This window comes from Pinus tabuliformis, chromosome 8 (genome assembly GCF_031772625.1).
Source record: "Pinus tabuliformis cultivar Carrire ecotype Pingquan chromosome 8, CPIR1, whole genome shotgun sequence".
Lineage (NCBI taxonomy): Eukaryota > Viridiplantae > Streptophyta > Pinopsida > Pinales > Pinaceae > Pinus > Pinus tabuliformis.
The window spans coordinates 1,366,647,345-1,366,656,597 of NC_142294.1; positions in this window are offsets into that span (position 1 = coordinate 1,366,647,345).

Genomic DNA, 9,253 nt, shown 5'->3' on the forward strand with positions numbered 1-9,253 from the left:
AGATTTCTTCAAGTGTGCAAGGCAAGGGTGGAGGGCCCCCACACCAAGCTAAGTACACTTCTTGGTTCAATTTTCATAGTTTTCATAGACTAGTTTTTGTTTCAAATGTATTTAGATGTCTGATGATTGCTGAATGAATATTGGTTTAATTCTAATCTACATATGAAAGGACACAAAGGAATTTAAGTTAAATTCCCCTTCTATTTGATCTTGAACTGAAACAGAATTTCATTCTCCATTTCTCATTTGAAGTTATTTCTGCATTTCTGGTTTGAAGCAATGGTCATTATGATATAGTAGGATTGTGAAGAAGGACAATCTGGCCCTCCTTAGTTAGGAGCATCTTCTTTTACATCTTCTGCATCATAAGCCATTGTTAATTAGTGCTCTTAGATTTATCTTCATGAAAGTAGTATTGTAGGGAAGGACAAACTAGTTCTCTTAAGTTAGGAGCCTCTTCCCTCATATATTACATAAATGAATTAGGAATTGTTAAAATAGGTTTATATTTATAATATGTACTTCTTTAAACCTTCAAATTTTATCTTCTAAACTTGATTATATCTGATGTCCATATACAGTGGATTTGCCTCCAAGTTTTACAAACCCGGATTGATAATTAAATACTTGTGTTAATTTAGTCAATAAATTAGCCCAACATTTTGGCACCGTTGCCGGGGAGCTAATTATAAGCATAGTCAAATAGAAGATAAACAAAAACACTAAAAATTTACTTAAGATACATTTCTCTTAGTTATGTTTCTTTATGCCTAGAAATAGAGATCCTAAAATTAGGTTTCCAAAACAAAACTCCCCAACAAAAACATAAAATAAAAAAAATAACTACAAAATCCATTTTCAACAACAAGATCTAAAAGATGATGTTAAAGAATAGGTTACAACACTACTCCATTCTTCAACATTCTTTCTCATCAAATCTTTATGATCAAATAAATTTTCATGTCCAAAATTTCATTGAAGTATACTTTTCAAATTTGGATATAAGTTTACTTATGATCTTGTTACGAAAATGGATGCACTGGAAATTCTCATATACTTGAAGGAATGAATTATTTTTCTAAAATAGAATAGGATAGAATAGAATAAATAAACAAGTAGAATAAATTCACAATAAGACTTCCATAATAAATTTGTTTCAAACAATTTCTTCAAATCACGGTTCAATATTCATTTGGAAGGACTACATGGCAAAATGCAGTAAGAACAAGCCTATTTTGGGTAGTCAAATAGGATCATTTTGAAATCATGTTTTATTTTACATTTCTCTTGAAATCTAGTTTTGGAATCCATTTTGAAGTTCTCAATTTATATCACAAATAAAAATGTGATCAAAATCAAACTAGGTCTCAAGTGACATGTTAAGGACAGAGTTAGTACATCCTATATTTGAAGTGTCTAATGGAAACATTTTTATCTGAAATTCATAGGGAAGATAGCCCTTGGAATCTAGTTTCCAAATCAATTTGAATCACTTCAATCAGATATCATATGAAAAAGTTATTCTTGAAATACTAATTGCTTGTCGAAAAATCTACATGGTGACAATTCTAGGTCTTGACTGTTCATTGGCATATTTGACATACCAAATCATCTTCTTTTCAAAACCTGTTTATATGGAAGATATATCTTCAAGTCTAGTTTAAGACACAATTTTAATCATCCCATTTGGAGGTGAAATGAAAAATTTATGCCACATTTAGTGATTGCATGTCTTCAAAACAGTATAGTAAAACTATGCCTCCTAGGTCTGTTCATCACCAATTTTGTGATATCAAGCCTAAGAATTTTTAAAACCTATTTCTACTGGAAATACAAAAATGAATCTACTTTAATATCCAAGTGGAATCACATTTATCTGATCTTTATCAAAGAAGTTACGCTTCAAATAGTGACTGTTGGTCTAGTTAAAAATTAACAAGCAGCTCTATCAAACTTGGCACTCCTTATAATATTTATCATATCATTTTAAACAATTTTGAAAACCTATTTATACTGGAGGTAGCCATATGAATTCACTTCAACATGTCTTTGTAATCACTCTAATAGGATATGAAACGAATATTTTGTAAACAAAATACCGCTAGGAGGTCTAGGCTGGCCACCATTCCTCAAAGGGGTAAATAAATGCATTATGTTTGTCTATCATATTTGGACTTGTTTTCTAAGAAATGCTTGTAATGATTTACATGTTTATTGGAAGAAGAGAGACTGTACACCTCTCTTCCGCCATCATCTAGTGTTGTATTGCAAGCAAGTGCTATGTTTTGCAGGTCATAGGAAGAATGAAGGAGTGAACTCCATGGATGAAGTAATTTTCAAAGTCAAATTCATATTCCAGAATATGAATACAAATGTTCAAGTCAAAGCAAAGTGAAAATTCACCTGATGTTGACTTCATTCAATGAAACTCAAACTCTTAAAGCTTGCTCTTAGATGTTGACCAACAACACCAACAAACCCTACAACATGATCGAGATCAAGGCAAAAAGACATGAAGACAATCATTAGAAGAAGCACTCAAGTTCAGTACCATGTCAAGTCACATCAACCTCCAAAGAAGCCTTTCATATTGAATTCATATTGTTCATGATTTGAACCATCATCCATACTGTATGTTAAGCTCCATGACCAAGCATGTTGAAGTCCAGACTTACTACTACATCATGACTTCAATATAACCTATTTCCATAAGCTTTCATACTTCCGTACTCCATTACACCCCACTTCCATCTAGAAAAGGAAAAAATAAAAAAATAGAAAAAGATCAAAAATAATAAAGGAGTTTGGTTGTGAAAATCCATGAAAGTGGCATAATACAAACTCGAATTCATATCGGAAAACCAACTTGTTTGGCCAATATGAATTCTCTATTTTGTTTTACCATTTCTTCAGTTTAAGCTTGCAAGAATCATCCTCCAGAATAAAGAAGACTTGAGGACAAGTCTTCCCATCAGCAAGGGGGGGAAGGTTCGCAAAGAGAAACTTAGTTGTGCAGCTCAATTGACGACGGAACTTGTATTGTTGGCAGTTGGGACCTGACATATTTTTGAAATCAATTGCAGAGGGACCTGAAATGTTAGCAAAAAAAATGTATATATTGCATCCAAATGTACATGACAGAGGGGACCTGAGTTATTATGAATCAATTGCAGAGGGACCTGAACGACATCAACAATCAATGGACCAGAATCAATGAAGAATAAACAAGCTCTATGTTTCTATCTATCTACGATATTTGATCAAGACAACTTCATCCAATATTGTTAAAGAACATCAACATTCATCCAATACTACAGGGAAGTACAAGTATTGTGAGTACAAAATTTTGTTCTTGCAAATTTAATTTTTGAAGAAATTTCTAGACTTTGTTAAAATTGAGTTAATACCTGAATGCATATTTTATATTCATTACATTTACCTTCATCCTATATCCCTTATTTTATACCCATCATCCTATATTCTCCATTTACATTTACCCTAGACCTAATCCAATGTACATAAGTACATATTTTTCATTCCATAACCCTAATATGCCATTATCCTTATATTCTACATTCCCTTCATATATTCCATATTCATAACCCTAACCCTAAGTATTTTTCGCATAAGCAAAATGGATCAAAGTGAGGATTTAATAAGTCAAAACCTACACAAACAAACCAAGTAATTAGCATCATGGAAGTAATTTTAAATATGACCTAAATGGTCATTTTAAAATTAAAGAAATATATTACCAAACATATGGGATGTGCGCATTATGAGAAATATTTCAAATACATGTGCAAAGGAAATAAGAAATGCAATATTTCAAAAGGAAATATATGCACATTTTTGAAAGGAAGTGAGAAAGGTAATACAACATCATATGTACATTTTGAATGAAAATACAAAATCGAAATGATTAACGTATTAAACATATCATAGTGCATGAGATGCAATATGATACAATGGTGTAAAGGCAAATACGATGAGGTGTATGGTTCATATAATAGAAAAAGTGGAACGTGAAGAATGATGAATCATGCAATTGACATGGTATTAAGGTGATGTATATATAACAGCTACAACAAGATAGAAGGATGGCTTCAAATATGAATGCAAATAATAAACCGGATGGTGGCAACAACATGGTATAAACAGCTCCATTCAGCAGTTCAATGGTTATGCACGACATACCAACCAAAAGGACAACAACCAAACAATAAAATGGTAAAAAAACGTTTTGAAATAAACCCTGTGCGTTCAGCAAAGAGGAGCTCTGCCATTGTTGCAGCTCAGAATAGTAATTTCTTTTCCATCACAGCCCTTGGAAGCTCAGGAGAATAGCAGCCAGAGGATTAAGAGTGTTAAAAACGTTTTTGATAGAGGAGGTAAGGAAAAATCGCTGAGTTCGTGGGTAAATAGCGCCAGTTAGTTGCCCGGAATCTCGGGAAAGTTCAGGTAAAAACGGAATTCGATTTGCTTACAAAGATGAGTCGGGATTTCAATCACCAAAACTGCCTGTCATTTAATTTTTAACATGCCTGTTCTTGCCACCAATCAGCACAAAACGAAGATACAGGGATATGGAGCACCATTAAGTCTCACCATTAGCCAAGTAAATGCCAAAACTACACCATGATTCCAGAAATAATAAATATAAGGGTTAGATAAACAACAGTGAGTTAATGAATAAACGACTATGCATTAAAGAACAAATCTGTTCATAGGCGGAATCGCATGAATTAAGGGTTTGAGTGAGCATGTAGATTACACCTTTGCGAGCAATGCGGCATTTCTACCACATTTTGCATGCAAAACACGTCATTAAAAAAGTTTTTGGGACCATATGCGTGTTTTGAGTTTTGTAAAGATTGTGTATTGCAGAAACAAAGTTTTTTGGGCTGTATTACGTAGAGCAGGGGATGAATTTTTTTTAAGTGTTGTTTCATAAACAGGGGCTGTATTGCAGAAGAGTTTTTTTATGCTGTTACACAAGATTATATTGCGTGTTGTTGCATGAACAGAGTAGAGTGTTGATAAACGGCAACAGAGAAGGTGAATTGTATGTCTCAATAATTTGATTTCAATTTAGGAGCAGAGAGTTTTTTTTCAGGATTCGATTTCAGATTCTGAGCATTTAATTGCTGGAGGCAGAGATAGCAGGTTTAATTGATTTTTTTGCAGCTCAGATATTGATTTCCTCATTCATATTTAAAAAATGCAGTTCATAAATTTTATACACGCAGTGAAGCCATTTCATGAGTTATTTGATGAATGTTGACATATATATAGTGAGCCATTCTTTGAAAAATCTTGCACATGGTGAGCTTAGATCATTGCAGAGTGACTGCATGGTGATTTTGTCTTGAAGAGAGGCAAAATTATGTGAGAATTCAAAGAACAAAAAGATATTGTGACATAATTTTTTTTTTATTTTTCTACACAGCCAATTAAAAAAACAGAGAATTCTACATTAGAGACAAAGGAGTTTTTAAAAAAATTGATGAAACAGAGGATCGAATATAAAAAATAGATTAATAAAAACATGTTTATTATGTTTTTATAATCTTTTTATATCAAAACTTTGTTCATATTTTTGAGGATTGGTCTCATCTCTTTGTCAAGGGTGTTAGAAAGGAGGTAAGCAGGATGCTGGAGAAACATTTGAAGAAAGATTGATTTCAAATTGAATGATCATTCAACCTGAGAAATGCATTTCAATTTTGAGAAGCTACTATTTTCATTGATTTTTCTGGGCAAATGAAACTGAAATTTGAAAAACGAAAACATGGGTTTTCTTCAGAACGAGCCTAATTAGGCTCCATGTGAACAATTTTCTCAAATTCATTTCTATTTGAGATATTTTTATCGTTCTTTTGACCCTATTTTGCAGATTGCATGGGTAAACCAGTGGCTAAATTGAAAGTGAATGCCTAGACATAAAAATATTGCTTCTTTTAATAAGATGTAAGAGCAACTGGATATTGGATCCTTTAAGTAAAATTGTTGATTTGAGAGGGACATGAATCCTGTGTCGGAATGTATTGCAAAATTCAAGTTTTATTTGTCGTCTGAAGCTGCTCATCCAGAATGATATATTGGTAAAGAAAGTCATCCACAAGAAAAGAGAAGAAGTACATGAAAGCATAGATATCCTTTTACAGGTACTTCAAGAGAAAGCTTCATCGCCAGGGACAGAGCCATTGGTAGAACAGCAAGGGAGGTCAGCATACAGAGGCAGAAGATCAATGAGAGAAAGGCAAGCGTGAGGACATGCTTGAAGATCAGCAAGGGGGAGATGTTGGCCCTCAGTTTTGGTCTATTTTTGCTTAGGGAAACCTACTTAATCCTTATATTTTCCATCCATTTTCCATCACATCCATCTCATTTTGATGTATTTTATGCATATTCAGGTGTTTAATTTTAATTTTGCAATTTCTAGAACTTTTTATGAAAATTGAGTTTCAAGTGCAATTTTGGACTGAATCAGAAATTCCCGTAATAGCTATGTGGATGACATATTTGCAGGACACTTAGGCTCGAGTTTGATGCATGGATGGACAACTTGGGAACTAGGACTAAGATAACTCCACTTGGTTCAGCTAGAACAAGCTTTATTAGCCCCGGTCAAGGCTGGTCAAACATTACTAGTCACCAGAAAATCCTTAGGAAATAGGGCAGTTTTGAGATTTTATGGGATTGACCATATTTCTTGGGATGAATTGGATGAGTTCGACTTAGATAGGTGGATATGAGTAGATATGAGTGTTAGAGATAATATAGATCAGTTTGTTTCATTAAACCTCTATTTAAAGCCAAGACTTTGATGGCTTTTGTAATGGAATTTGTATGTAACTTTTGTATAATTGGAGTTGGGAGCTAATTTGAAGAACTTGTTTCATTCCAATTTGTTGTTCATGCTTGGTTGATTTACTAAAGTTGTTGTAGCTGAGATTTCTTCAAGTGTGCAAGGCAAGGGTGGAGGGCCCCCACACCAAGCTAAGTACACTTCTTGGTTCAATTTTCATAGTTTTCATAGACTAGTTTTTGTTTCAAATGTATTTAGATGTCTGATGATTGCTGAATGAATATTGGTTTAATTCTAATCTACATATGAAAGGACACAAAAGAATTTAAGTTAAATTCCCCTTCTATTTGATCTTGAACTGAAACAGAATTTCATTCTCCATTTCTCATTTGAAGTTATTTCTGCATTTCTGGTTTGAAGCAATGGTGATTGTGATATAGTAGGATTGTGAAGAAGGACAATCTGGACCTCCTTAGTTAGGAGCATCTTCTTTTACATCTTCTGCATCATAAGCCATTGTTAACTAGTGCTCTTAGATTTATCTTCATGAAAGTAGTATTGTAGGGAAGGACAACCTAGTTCTCCTAAGTTAGGAGCCTTTTCCCTCATATATTACATAAATGAATTAGGAATTGTTAAAATAGGTTTATATTTATAATATGTACTTCTTTAAACCTTCAAATTTTATCTTCTAAACTTGATTATATTTGATGTCCATATACAGTGGATTTGCCTCCAAGTTTTACAAACCCGGATTGATAATTAAATACTTGTGTTAATTTAGTCAATAAATTAGCCCAACATTTTGGCACCGTTGCCGGGGAGGTAATTATCAGCATAGTCAAATAGAAGATAAACAAAAACACTAAAAATTTAGTTAAGATACATTTCTCTTAGTTATGTTTCTTTATGCCTAGAAATAGAGATCCTAAAATTAGGTTTCCAAAACAAAACCCCCCAACAAAAACATAAAATCAAAAAAATAACTACAAAATCCATTAGCAACAACAAGATTTAAAAGATGATGTTAAATAATAGGTTACAACACTACTCCATTCTTCAACATTCTTTCTCATCAAATCTTTATGATCAAATAAATTTTCATGTCCAAAATTTCATTGAAGTATACTTTTCAAATTTGGATATAAGTTTACTTATGATCTTGTTACGAAAATGGATGCACTGGAAATTCTCTTATACTTGAAGGAATGAATTATTTTTCTAAAATAGAATAGGATAGAATAGAATAAATAAACAAGTAGAATAAATTCACAATAAGACTTCCATAATAAATTTGTTTCAAACAATTTCTTCAAATCACGGTTCAATATTCATTTGGAAGGACTACATGGCAAAATGCAGTAAGAACAAGCCTATTTTGGGTAGTCAGATAGGATAATTTTGAAATCATGGTTTATTTTACATATCTCTTGAAATCTAGTTTTGGAATCCATTTTGAAGTTCTCAATTTATATCACAAATAAAAATGTGATCAAAATCAAAACTAGGTCTCAAGTGACATGTTAAAGACAGAGTTAGTACAACCTATATTTGAAGTGTCTAATGGAAACATTTTTATCTGAAATTCATAGGGAAGATAGCCCTTGGAATCTAGTTTCCAAATAAATTTGAATCACTTCAATCAGATATCATATGAAAAAGTTATTCTTGAAATACTAACTGCTTGTCGAAATATCTGCATGGTGACAATTCTAGGTCTTGACTGTTCATTGGCATATTTGACATACCAAATCATCTTCTTTTCAAAACCTGTTTATATGGAAGATATATCTTCAAGTCTAGTTTAAGACACAATTTGAATCATCCCATTTGGAAGTGAAATGAAAAATTTATGCCACATTTAGTGACTGCATGTCTTCAAAACAGTATAGTAAAACTATGCCTCCTAGGTCTGTTCATCACCAATTTTGTGATATCAAGCCTAAGAATTTTTAAAACCTATTTCTACTGGAAATAAAAAAATGAATCTACTTTAATATCCAAGTGGAATCACATTTATCTGATCTTTATCAAAGAAGTTACGCTTCAAATAGTGACTGTTGGTCTAGTTAAAAATTAACGAGCAGCTCTATCAAACTTGGCACTCCTTATAATATTTACCATATAATTTTAAATTTTTTTGAAAACCTATTTATACTGGAGGTAGCCATATGAATTCAATTCAAATTGGCTTTGGAATCACTCTAATAGGATATCAAACGAATATTTTGTAAACAAAATACCGCTAGGAGGTCTAGGCTGGCCACCATTCCTCAAAGGGGTAAATAAATGCATTATGTTTGTCTATCATATTTGGACTTGTTTTCTAAGAAATGCTTGTAATGATTTACATGTTTATTGGAAGAAGAGAGATTGTACACCTCTCTTCCTCCATCATCTAATGTTGTATTGCAAGCAAGTGCTATGTTTTTGCAGGTCATA